Consider the following 13,250-nt stretch of genomic DNA (forward strand, 5'->3'; position numbering starts at 1 on the left):
AAATAAACATATGTATAACAAAACGTGTGTAACTGCAATAATTTTCTTGGAGAAATACTTCATCTTCTGGAATAATTTCAAGGGTGCCAACAACTTCGGCCATGACTGTAAATACTGATGATAGCCATCAAGTGTCCCCATATACAGTATCAACTACACAGTGCCCTATCAGCAGTGACTCTCAGAGAGCCCCTTCATAAATATAGTCTTCCAGAAAGTGCCCAATCAGTGTCAGACAGAAAATGCGCCATAAACATAGCAGGCAAAGAGTCTCTTACAAACAATGCCACTAATTAAGTACCCCCATAAACAGTAACGACCAGACAGTGCCCAAATTAAGCGCCATATAGAAAGCCCCTCATAAAGACTATCTACTAGAAAGTGCCCTAATACACAGAGCATCCACGACCGTCCTAGAGTGTTTCCATAAACCATGTCATTAACCGAGTCCCCCAATAAACAGTAACAAGAAAGTGCCCCACATCAGTGCCAGACGGAAAGCATTTCCTTAAAGTTTGCATGCCAGAAAGTGCCCCCCAAATGAACTACATGGCAAAACATTGACAGAGGTTATATTTCAGTTAGACAGACCATTACTGTCAATAAGTACTGTGTAATGCTTCCTTCCTCCTGAGATGGCGCTGCAGAGCGGTGGAACAATTGCTCCTGAGGTCCTACAGATTGCACATAATCACCAGGATGGACAGCAGTAATCTTACTGAGATAGGAGATGACAGTTGGTGCTTATAATGTTCTATGGAGAAGTGTCACTGTCACTAGAACTTGCAGCAGAATGTTTATGTCTTCCTCTAGCTCCTCCCCTTCCATAGAACTTTATGAGCACCAACTGTCATCTCCTATCTCAGTACTGGGAAAGTCTGTATTCACTGAAAACAGGTTTTACCTCTGAATTAATAGTTGATATATTGAAAAGTTGCTTATTTTCGTTACTATTGACCTATGAAATCAAAGTTAAAATGACGGTTACTCATTAAAAGGAGTCTTAGAAGCAGCTGGAGGAATCTTCTGTTATGTAAGGCTTCTTTCACATTTCAGTTGTTTGACGTCAGTCACTTCCGACATAGTGACGGATCGACGGATCCGTCACAATTGTTGAGAAAACAGTTCCAAAGGATCCGTTTTTTTAACGGATCCGTTACTTGGGGGTTGTCTGGGAAAAGTATCTACTTTTTGGAGCATGCGCAATTGAAAAAATGGATTGGGGCGACGGATCCGCCGAAATGACGGTCGCGACGGATCCGTCGCCCATAGGTGGCCATTCTATGGAATGACGGACGCGACGGATCCGCTGCGAACCGTCATTTCGGCGTTGACAAAAAACGTTTCAATGTCCGTCTATATCTAGACAAGGTCCGCCAACGGATGGAATTGACGACCATCCGTCACAATCCGTCGCCAATGCAAGTCTATGGGAAAATAACGGATCCGCCAAAAAAAAATGACGGATCCGTTATTTGAGGAAACTGGCGGTTTTAGACTGACGCCAAAAAACTGAAGTGTGAAAGAGGCCTAAGCTCCTGTGGGAAGAGTTACACAACTTTCTAATACTTTCTTTTCTTAACTTTCCAAGATCTATGACTGCTCTCTGCGAAGGAGAAACCTCCTATTCATACCCAAAAGCAAAGCCATCCAGAACCTACACCTGGGAGTTTGCCAACTTATCTATTCCAGGTAATCCTTTTCTATTGTTGATTGTAACAAAACTACACCATAGTAAATTTCTTTCATCTGAAATGAATGAGACCTGGTAAGTGCCAGAATATCAGACGTCATAAATTATCAGAGGGTCATAGGAAGTGTATACTACTCGTTAGAGGATAACTTCCCAATGGCTTTTTGTCCAACTGAAGGGACACCCTATGATCCTTACAGCAGAGCTCTGTAAAGCCCCATCTGAATGGAGCAGAGGTAAAGCAAGCTTTTCTCTGCTCCGTTCATTGTTAGGACTGTCAGGCATATTCTACAGCAGTACCATAGAGAATGCCTGGACTGAAAGTACTTATTCTCCAGCAGTACCATAGAGAATGCCTGGACTGAAAGTACTTATTCTCCAGCAGTACCATAGAGAATGCCTGGAGTGGAAGTGCTTATTCTCCAGCAGTACCATAGAGGATGCCTGGAGCAGAAGTATTTGTTCTCCAGCAGCACCATAGAGAATGACTGGAGTGGAAGTGCTTATTCTCCAGCAGTACCATAGAGAATGCCTGGAGCAGAAGTGTTTGTTCTCCAGCAGTACCATAGAGAATGACTCAAGCGGAAGTGCTTATTTTCCAGCAGAACCATAGAGAATGCCTGGACTGAAAGTACTTATTCTCCAGCAGTACCATAGAGAATGCCTGGAGTGCAAGTGTTTGTTCTCCGGCAGTACCATAGAGAATGACTGGAGTGGAAGTGCTTATTCTCCAACAGTAACACAGAGAATGACTGGAGAGGAAGTGCATATTATCAAGCAATACCATAGAAAATGACTGGAGAGGAAGTGCTTATTCTCCAGCAGTACCATAGAGAATGACTAGAGTGGAAGTGCTTTTTCTCCAACAGGGCCATAGAGACTGACTGGAGTGGAAGTGCTTATTCTCCAACAGTAACACAGAGAATGACTGGAGAGGAAGTGCATATTATCAAGCAATACCATAGAAAATGACTGGACTGGAAGTGCTTATTCTCCAACAGTACCATAGAGAATGACTGGAGCAGAAGTGATAATATCAAGCAATACCATAGAAAATGACTGGAGAGGAAGTGCTTATTCTCCAGCAGTACCATAGAGAATGACTGGAGTGGAAGTGCTTCTTCTCCAGCAGTACCATAAAAAATGACTGGAGCAGAGGTACTTATTCTCCAACAGTACCATAGAAAATGACTAGAGTGGAAGTACTTCTTCTCCATCAGTACCATAGAAAATGACTGGAGATGAATTGCTTATTCTCCAGCAGTACCATAAAGAATGACTGGAGTGGAAGTGCTTATTCTCCCTCAGTACTATAGAGAATGACTGGAGTGGAAGTGCTTATTCTCCAACAGTACCATAGAAAATGACTGGAGCAGAAGTGATAATATCAAGCAATACCATAGAAAATGACTGGAGAGGAAGTGCTTATTCTCCAACAGTACCATAGAGAATAACTAGAGTGGAAGTGCTTCTTCTCCATCAGTACCATAGAAAATGACTGGAGTGGAAGTGCTTCTCCTCCAGCAATACCAAGGAAAATGACTGGAGTAGAGGTACTTCTTCTCCAACAGTACCATAGAAAGTGACTGGAGTTGAAGTGCTTATTCTCCAGCAGTACCATAGACAATGACTAGATTGGAGGTGCATGTACTCAACCTGCACTCCACTCTGACATGATGACTCTGCAATACCCTGCGGTCTGGAGCAGTGGGGATCCCTCAGCCATTTGGAAGTAATCCCTTATTCTATGTATCGGTGGGTAACGGATAAACTTGGTATAAACTCAATAATGGAATGTCAGTGTAGAAAACTGAATTATTAAAAAATTGCAGTTGTATTAGAAGCTTGGCGAGAAATTCTGGCCTCATCAATGACAATCCTCCACACAGCTCATGTCTCATGCCGGAGTCGTCACTTAACGCGCGGGTGCAGAGACAGATAACCGCTGCCCGGTGACAGGTTCCCACTGATACGCTTTCTTCCCCTTATAACTCAGCAAGTCGTTGTAAGATTTATCTCAGCTTCCTGACAAACGAGACGTATTGTCGTCTCCCAAGGAAATGAGAACTCGCTGAACAATGACGGGTTTCTCCAAGAATATGTTGTTTGTGCTTCCACAATAAGAAAATGTGGACACTCGAAGGAAAATCAGCTCCAATTGCCGATAAGTTCTTGTCTAGATATTTACCAGGCGTAGGTTTCTTGCTTTATGGCATTGTTTGTCATTTTTAGACAGTTTCTCAAAATCTTTGGAGAGTTAAAGACAATTGTAAAATTTTTGGTTGGTCTGAGAAAGTGAAATAGTTCATATGTATGTTCTGTGGCGATCGAGAGCAGTGATCTAGGGCAGGGGTCTGTAGTCCGATGACTCTGAACTAACTTCATGTTTGACTACATCAACTTCTTTTTGTCTTCACAGTCTTGACTTGTAGTAACACATAATAGGACACCATAAAATTGAGATTTGGAAACTAGACCCCATAGGAAGTTCCACTGCCCGAACATGTCCATGACTGTGCATGGTCAGGCAACCACACCAAGTTTGTGCCTCTGCAGGTGTCAGTGGAGCCATCCACTACCAGTCAAAATGGCGCAACGAAGAGCATAAATGTCACCATTCCGGTATCTGCATTCTTCATGCAAGTGACCATCAGTTTATATGTAATCTTTAGGGTTCTGGGACAACCAATGTACCACTTCTTTGCCAACAATGGTGAGCCTAGCTGCTATTCAGTGAACCAAGGTCTAGTTGGGGACATTTTTGGTTTATGGTTAGTCACCACAGTAGCTGAGAGCAACTCAGTGTTGCATGCCATGTTCACGCAGCCCAATTTGACAATACAACTGGCGACAACGCTATTGCTGGAAGTCCTGCTCAACACACCAATAAAACTCATATAGAGGAAAGTACAGGACACCACCGTTCATTCTAACACTAGCCATCTCACATGGACATTCCAAGGAGGATGAGAGAAGACACCACATGCTAAGAGATAGTTGTCTCTCCTTACTTCAGTCTCCCTGGTGTCTCCTCCTCATGGGTCCATCTAGGAGAACGAGGACACTGGGTAATTGCCCAGTTTGCCACCACCTAAAATCAGACCAATTCCCTCTGTTCTGTGTGGCCAATAGAGTCTTCCTAATGAAGGACTACTGAGCCCCCTCTGTTTAACAGTACTAATTCTCTTTGTTGCCAAAAATTCACCAGCCTTAGGACCAGAGACGTACAGTTGTGCTCAAAAGTTTACATACCCCAGCAGAATTTTTGCTTTCTTGGCTACAGTAGAACAAAGTGAAGGTTCTGGAGTGGCCATCTCAGTCTCCTGACCTCAATATCATTGAGACACTCTGGGAAGATCTCAAGTGCGCAGTTCATGCTAGACAGCCCAGGAATTTACAGGAACTGGAGGCTTTTTGCCAAGAAGAGTGGACAGCTTTACCAACTGAGAAAATAAAGAACCTCATCCACAACTACCACAAAAGATTTTATGTTGTCATTGGTGTTAGAGGGGGCAATACACGGTATCAAGAAATGGGGTATTTGAACTTTTGATCAGGGTCATTTGGATGTTTTGAGTTGTCATTATGATTTAAAAAGAGAAAACACAATAGTGTGACAATAAATGGCTTCACCCAACCATTAACCATGAATGGAGAAAAAGTTTTGGTGTTACCATTCATATTCTCTGAAAAAAAGGCCAAGAAAGAAAATATTCTGCCGGGGTATGTAAACATTTGAGCACAACTGTATCTATCAGACACACTAAAGTATAATAGAAGGAAGAGTACTAGACACAAGTCCCCTTTCCACCAGGATTTCCCCTTGATCACCAAGAACATTGGAAAGACATTGTTCCCCTTATAGATGCAATTCGAAACCAACTAGTCTGATATAATAGAGACATTACACTTCTTATCAGAATGGACTTAGACGAGTGCTAAAAAAATACCTGATCTTCTACAGTTGACGTTCAGTTACTATTAGACACCTTCCTCTGAGACTTCCACTTATCACAAGAATCGGGTGCTCTTGACGCCCATTCTACTAGCCTGGCTCGTTCAGGATGAAACTCACTGATGTGGTTGCCGGATTGTGGTTGCTGTTGGTGCCTCGGCATGAACAGTCCCTTTTCCTCCTAACGAGCCATACGGGTTTAAGGGATGAATGATACAATGTTTTTCAATAATATAGAACACAACAATGTAAATTGAGCACTAATTGTTCAGTTATCTTGCACATTTCCATTGGTGACACCTTTCTCCTGGTGGCGATCATTTTCTATCAGCTGTGCCGTCCTTCAATTTCTGTGCAATAGAGCTGACCATACTGTCCGGAGATCATTGGAGTACTACTACACATCTACAGGCAGAACAGGAGAAACTCTGAACCCCAGGAACAGTTCCGGATCAAAGGAGAGAGGAGCCAAAAGCAAAAATTAAAAGAGACCTCCACTCAAGCTAATCTATTCTTATAATGGCTGATAATAGGGGTTTAACATAGACATGGTGGTACTTTAAAGCCAGAACTGTGCTTAAGGAACAATATACGGGCAAGGACTAGACAAAAAGAAGATTTTAGTAGCTGGCACATGCCTTCCAGCGTTGGTTTGTATGCAATACATGGGCATCATTGGAGTTGGAGCAGTGGACGGAGAGCTAGCAACGGCATAGAGGATCTGGCGGCAGATTCCAGAGCAGAACAAAATATGGCCAATTGCCAGCAGAAGCACAGAGACGGCAGAGAGGGTCTCCCTACATACATTCAGAGTCACAGAAGACACGAAAAAGAATTCCAGGTGTATTGGGTGGCTAGGGTCCAGTGTAGGTGTCCAAGAATTCAGAACTAGTTGAACTGAAAGAGTAAAGAGAGGTCAGCAAGGCCAAATGGGGGCAGGAAGTTCTCAAAGCATCCAGAGGGCACCGGGTGTACCAACAACCAAAGGGGACCTGTCACCAGGTTACATAATGTCTCCAACCACTGTGTTCTGAAAATTACTGCACCACCCTATTCTTGTTCTCCATCTTCTCTACTGTCTTGGGAAATAACTGCAGCTATTGCATAAGTCATGGTAGAGTATCCTGGCTAAATATGTGGACACTTCAAGATTAGACCCAAACAAAGCTGGGCCCCCATTTCATAGCCCCATAATATATACATCTAATTTGTAAAGGGTAGATGCCATATCACTACTGATTTGCAGTGGGATAACTAGAGTTCGATTGGTCTCGATGTAGAATTTGGACCTGGGCCCCCATCTGCATGTTGGTCACACGTATGGGCACTTCCAATGTTGTAGATCCTATAAAGACATCCATGTTCACCCCCATGTAATAATGTCCCTCATCTTGGCTTCTTACTTTAATAATGTCCCCCACCTGGTCTCTTCCTATAATAAAGCCCCCATCCTAGACCCCTTCCAATAAAAATGCCCCCATCCTGGGCCTTTCCAGTAATAATATCCCCCATCATGGGCTCCTTCTTGTTAAAATGTCCCCCATCCTGGGCCCCTTCCTGGTATAATGCCCCCCATCCCGGGCCCCTTCCAGGAACAATGTCCCCATCCTGTAACAATGTCTTCCATTATGAGCCTCTTCCTGGTATATTGTCCCCCATCCTGGACCCTTTGCTGCTATAATGTCCCCTATCCTGGTACAATGCCCACCCCATCCTGGGTACCTTTCTGGTATAAAGCCCCCATACTTGGCCCTTTCCTTGTATAATGCCTACCATCTTGGGCCCCTTTCGTTCTTCTCCAACACATTTTTAAAAGAAATAACATCGATAATCTTTACCTTCCCCCGATCCTACAACATGCGACATCCTCCTCTATAGCCAGCACAGAAGTTGGCAGCTGACTTCGGTGTGCCGGCACAGGTAATACATGACATCACTGCCATGTGCCGCCCGTCATGGTCATGCCAACGTCAGCTGCCATCTTCTGATTGGCCGGCAGTGTGTACTGCAGTAGAGGGAACCGGCGGGTCTCTGCCCTGCAATACTTTTCAGCTGAATGTGCATCCTCTGAGGATGCACATCCAGGTGAAATTGGCACTGGCATCACCATCACCCTGGACGACCTTGATTTTTACTCCCTTGCTGAGTGCACTGAATGCCACCAAGATCACTTGCTTGCCACCTTCTCTCAGTCTGCGCCCTCATAAGTCTACATGCCATCTGTCATCAGAAACATGGATTGATCCACAGTACCCAACATGCAGACAACGATCTCCACACCCCACCGCGACAGCAGAAGACACCGCGCACAGCTTTGGCACCAGGAGCATTCTAGTACAGCTTGGGTCACACATTGATGTTGCACCCTCATGCAATCTTCTGCAGACCATAATATCAGCAAACATTGCTTTGTAGCCCCAATTAAGATGACATAACATATAAAAGACTTGACTATATAAACACTTTGATGTGTTCTTGAGGAATACTTTATGGCAGTCAAGGATTCGTGCATGAAATACATTAACGATACCCAAATCTGACATATCCTGAGAGGAGACGAAATTGTGTCCATGTGTAGGACATTCCTCACATATCTGCAGCTGGCCATAAATAATCACCAGATTATTCTACCCGCAGCTAGTAACTTTCTGTGGTGTCATGTCTGTTCATGTTGTTTTATACAGAAGGTGTTAAGATTTCACTTAGCGAGATGTTATACGCAGCACAAGGACGTCGGCTAGCAAGGGACCACCATAAAAAATTGGGGGGGGGGGGGTGTAACGGGGTTTACTGTGCTGTAGTACCTCTTTAGGTACCACCCCGTGTTTCAGGAGGTCCACTCTGCCTTGGCTGGATTCTGAATGAAGGACGCTGGCTGGAATTCCTTGGTTACATGGGTGCATATAAAATCTCACTGCTTCTCCACGTATTTCCAGTCTAACAGCACTTTATTCACAGCACACAGAATATATAACGCAGATACAGAGGGCAGGCCAATAGAAAAACAGCAGACCAGACATACATTACAATAGCCGCAGGGGGCCGGAGCCTGCCGATATTTACTGTGGGAATTACAAAGGTGGGGGAGGTCAGAAGGAGATATCTTGTTCAGAGGCGCAGCCTGTGGACTGATGCATTTCACATGGAACCTATTATACATACATATACTGCATAACATATTCTTGGTGCTGGGGGGTTCTGTAACAGGGGGTCCAAGCAGTCATGCCATTTAAGATTGTGGACCCCAATGCAAATTCTCCAGCAAGGACCGCAACTATCACAGGTCACTCTTTAACAAAATTGGTCTTCTCAAATGGGTCAAAGGGACCTTTTGGCTCAAGAGTCCGGAAGCAAATACAACCCATGTACCCACTGTAGTTATGCCCCTGGTTCCAGGCAACACGGGTGACCGGATCCCCTAATTCGTTCACCACAAGTGTGTCACCTTCCTTATACTTAGCTAAAGTAACCCATCACCATGGTTGGGTGTATCACAAACGTCAGGGCTACCCCGATGTAACAAATTATTAAAGAGGAAATTTCACAAACTGGCTTGCTGAACCCGACACGCAATATAATAGCGGCTTTCACCTCTCCGATAGCAATCAAAGTATTTGACACCTAATGAGTTAACTTTTGTTAAAGGGCTTGTCCACTTTTGGGGATATTTTTTGTGCTGACTTAACTTGGGCAAACGATGCAAAAAATTATTTTTAGCCCCAAAAATTGTCCCCAAAGGTCGACGAGTCCAGTTGGGTGCTATTATATACTTTTCACTGGGGGAGTGCACTTCTTTCTCTATATCTGATAACACCTACTTGGACTTCAAAAGTCAACTCATTAGGTGCCAAATACTTTGATTTATAATATCTCCGCAACAGAGAGGCAAAATAAAAAAGAAAATGCTTTATTCCGCTCTACAGTCACTTTTACGTCGTTGTCCAAGTCAACATGAAAAATTTGGTGAAAACTCCTCGTTAAACATCCAGAACCATCAGAGAGCCACCAATAACCACCAAGGTTTTGCCAATTGTTAGAACACTAGGCATATGTCCATTCATCCGGATGTAGACAATTCTACAACTACTTGGCGTTTGCATGATCTCCCCATATTTGCGTGAGTTTTTCCCAATTCCCCTCTTGTAGATCACTACTTTAAAGCAGACTTTGCTCTATCATAGCTTTTAACTAGATCCATGTCTGGAAAAGTTCTGTGGTTGGTTGTAGGGAAAATGTCCAGCATTATTACCGGGGGCAAAACTTTGGAACAGAGGGGATCCTGTTCCAGAATCAGTGGATCAGCGGCAATTGGAGGGGGTGCTCAGTATAAATTTTCTTAAAAATCTAGTCAAAGATCTTCTTTACATCCTGTGTATCAAAACATGACACATGACACAAGGTAATAACTCATCTCGCAAACATAAAATAAAGCCACATACAGCTGCATCGTACAAGAATAAAAAAGTTATAACCGAATGCATAAAGGGAAAAATATTAATCTTAACTTTGATTCCTAAATCCTTAAAGGGGTTAACCAGGACTATTATAATATTTTTACTTTGGGTCTACTATCAGGCAGGTGGTTGCTACCTACCTGTCTGTTGTGTCCTGCGCCAGAGCAGTCACAGAGTGATATCATGCTGATTGATAGCTCCCCACTGCCTAACTGCTGGAAGCCGGCTATCAATCAGCATGACGTAGGCAATCACGCACTGTCAACAGAGCAACCCGGAAAAACAAGAGCTGTTCTGTTGATCTGGAGCAACTATCTGACTGTTAGTGTTTTGGCTTGTATTAAAAAAAATAATAATTTAAACATGGATAAACCCTTTAAGGAAAAATATAAAGACCAAAATGATAATAAGAAGAATCAGCTATGTAATTAGAATTAAAAAAAAAGATTAAAAAGGCAGAAGGGACTTGAACAATTAGTGGAAGAAGTTGTTGGGAAAAAATGTCTCACATTCCTCTACAATCCTATTTTGTACAATATAGAGGATAAACATGAGCATCTGCTGATTGTGCAGTATTTTCCATCTACGGCAACAATAGCTTCTGATCTGATACAATGTTTTTCCTTTGAGAAAAGGAATTTCTTTCTTTACTAATTCAAAACATGAAAAAAAACAACAAGGAATCTTAGGAAAAATTCCCAAAATAATCAGGAATTGTTATTTGGGTTGGAAATTCCAAAGAGAGCGTACAAAATATGTTGCGGCTATAGGGGCTTTTTGGAACAATCGGTAAAGATGATGATGTAATTTAGAAAAGTTTCTTAACCTTTGACCCATTTCCTTATGTTGACTGAAATTCTGAATGTTTCCTGCATTCCTATGGAATAATCCTAAATGGCAAAAACATCTTGGCATCCCAATTGGGAAGACTTAAAATAAATAATTATCACATTTCGTAGAAGGATTACTTTGATATAAAAGCTGTTAATTCAAAGGAATCATAAAAATAATAACTAGCGAGAAATCTATTATACACTGTACCTGTAATCTATTATGTATGCGACAATAGATTTAAAGTGGGATTTTCACCCAAATTGTAAAATGGTCTATATATTAGTAAAACAGGCGATAGAGAAGAAGTCAAAGTTTGGGAACTATGTTTTATGTACTTACAAAGTGTCACAGATGTGTCTGTTGTGACAGTCATCCTGGATCCTGCTGTAGAAAGTCATTGCGATTAGCTCTACAAGCACCTACTTGATTTTTGCATCTCTGTTATGGAGTGATATCCTTCTCCCTCTAGAGCCCAACAATTACCTCCACCTTTTGTTGCTAATTAACACACCCTTGCTGAAGGTTTAAATACTTTCTGTCTCTTCAGCATGGTGCTGGTGTTAGCTCAATTTACCTCTGTCTTGTTGGAAGTACTAGCAGTTGGCTAGCGTCTTCTTGGAGGATTGCTGGCATGATATATCGGTGTTCTTCTTGAGCTAATTGTATCCCCTCTTTGTCCACCCTCTCTGTCTTTAGTTGTAGTGGGGGCTGACTAGCTCATACCCTGTCCCTTCCCTATCCAGGGCCTATCACTAGGGTTAGGCAGTGATTAGGTTCCTGCTTGGCAATAGGTGCAGAACCTATTTAGGGACATCAGGTGAGACAGGGTGTTTTTAGATCTGCCTAGGGATCTCCACTTCCCCCTTCCCTTGTGTTTGGGCTTCCCCTCCCTCTCCCAGTTGTTGTGCACCTTGCTTCTCCCTCAGAAAGCGTGACAAAAGATATGGCAGCTTGTCTTGCTCATCACAACGGCCATTTAAAAAAAAAAAAATTCAACAGGATTCACTGTTTTCAATTTTGAAAAAATCTCCAATGGATTTTGAGCAGATGTATACTCAATGTTTACATACACGATGCATCATCATGTGTGTGTGTGCTTGATCGGGTTGCTGCAGTAGACACCTTTAGGTTATTTAATCAAGTAAATTTTTAATAAATTTTAAAACATTTTACAGAAAGAACAAACAGAAATCAGAACATTTGAACCCCAACTCAGCCCTCTCCCTCCCCAAACAACCAACCCACCCTTTCAAACACCAGTCGTACTTGACCAGAACCCAAATTACAGTACACGCAGTAATATAAAGTCCAAAACATCTACAACATATCTTTTCACAATTTGGCAGGACCAGCTAACCAGTGAGCAGTCCAGACATCTAGAGTAGCACAACATTAAACAACAATAATTAACAGTTACAGACCACCCAAGGAGACCAAAGTTTGTCAAAATATGTCCTTCTTTTCCTTTTGGAATAAACCCCTTCACATATTTGATATATTCCCGGCAGGGTGAAGGTCTCTCTAAGATCCAATTTTTGGCAATCAGCTTCCTGGTGGTGAACAGCAGGAGTTGACACCTTCAGGTTCAGCTCTGCCACGATTTGTGTGGCACTGGACTCCTTTAAACACACATTGAGGACACCAAACCAGGATATAAAAATGAAGTCCTTTTTACTGACAAAACTAATCCAGAAAAGGTAGCAGGAAATAAGCTTGCTGTTCTCTTCTGCACAATACAGAGGCACATTCTTGATGGTCATGCTACAGATGAACGGCAGGACAAATTGGGTAACTCCATCTTCCTGGTGCAGGACCACGTAGGTCAACGTGTTTTGGTTTGACCACATCACCTTTACTGCACTTCCTGAGAACAAATTAATGGAGCACCACCTTCTACTACCTTGCTAGCCATGCTCCCAGCCTAACTCACTCTTCCTTACTACATGGGAGAGTCCTCGTCTAGCTAGCACTAACAATGTTCCTAAAAGTCCCTTGCTTTAGGTGCCCAGACTTGCGTGCTTAAGGAAAGAACACTGTCGCCACTGAAGATCTCTTGCTGAGACTTGCTTTTTTCTGTTGGTCTCTTGCTACACACACAACTGGTGATGACAACCTTTATCTGAGGGTGTCCTTTCCTGTCTCTAGCTTACTAATAGCTAACTCCCAGGAACTAACACATAGATTCCTATTACTCCTTCCCAACCCGGGCCAGCCCTACAGTTAGCCCTGTCACCCTGAAGGAACTGCAGCCTCCAGGACGATATCACATAGAAGAGAGTACATTTTCATACATTTAAAACTATAGGGTCTTCAA

The 13,250-nt window shown here is 42.8% G+C and overlaps 1 long non-coding RNA gene across 2 annotated transcripts in view; it reads left to right on the plus strand.

The window, feature by feature from the left end:
- Window positions 1-13,250, plus strand: part of LOC143810186 (uncharacterized) — a 226,163-nt gene that overhangs the window by 55,917 nt on the left and 156,996 nt on the right. For both annotated transcript variants that reach the window (XR_013222692.1, XR_013222693.1), the window contains exon 2: window positions 1,592-1,692. This is a non-coding gene — a long non-coding RNA (uncharacterized LOC143810186). The remainder of the gene's footprint in view (window positions 1-1,591; window positions 1,693-13,250) is intronic.

The sequence above is a fragment of the Ranitomeya variabilis genome, chromosome 2, assembly GCF_051348905.1.
Source record: "Ranitomeya variabilis isolate aRanVar5 chromosome 2, aRanVar5.hap1, whole genome shotgun sequence".
NCBI classification, from domain to species: Eukaryota; Metazoa; Chordata; class Amphibia; order Anura; family Dendrobatidae; genus Ranitomeya; species Ranitomeya variabilis.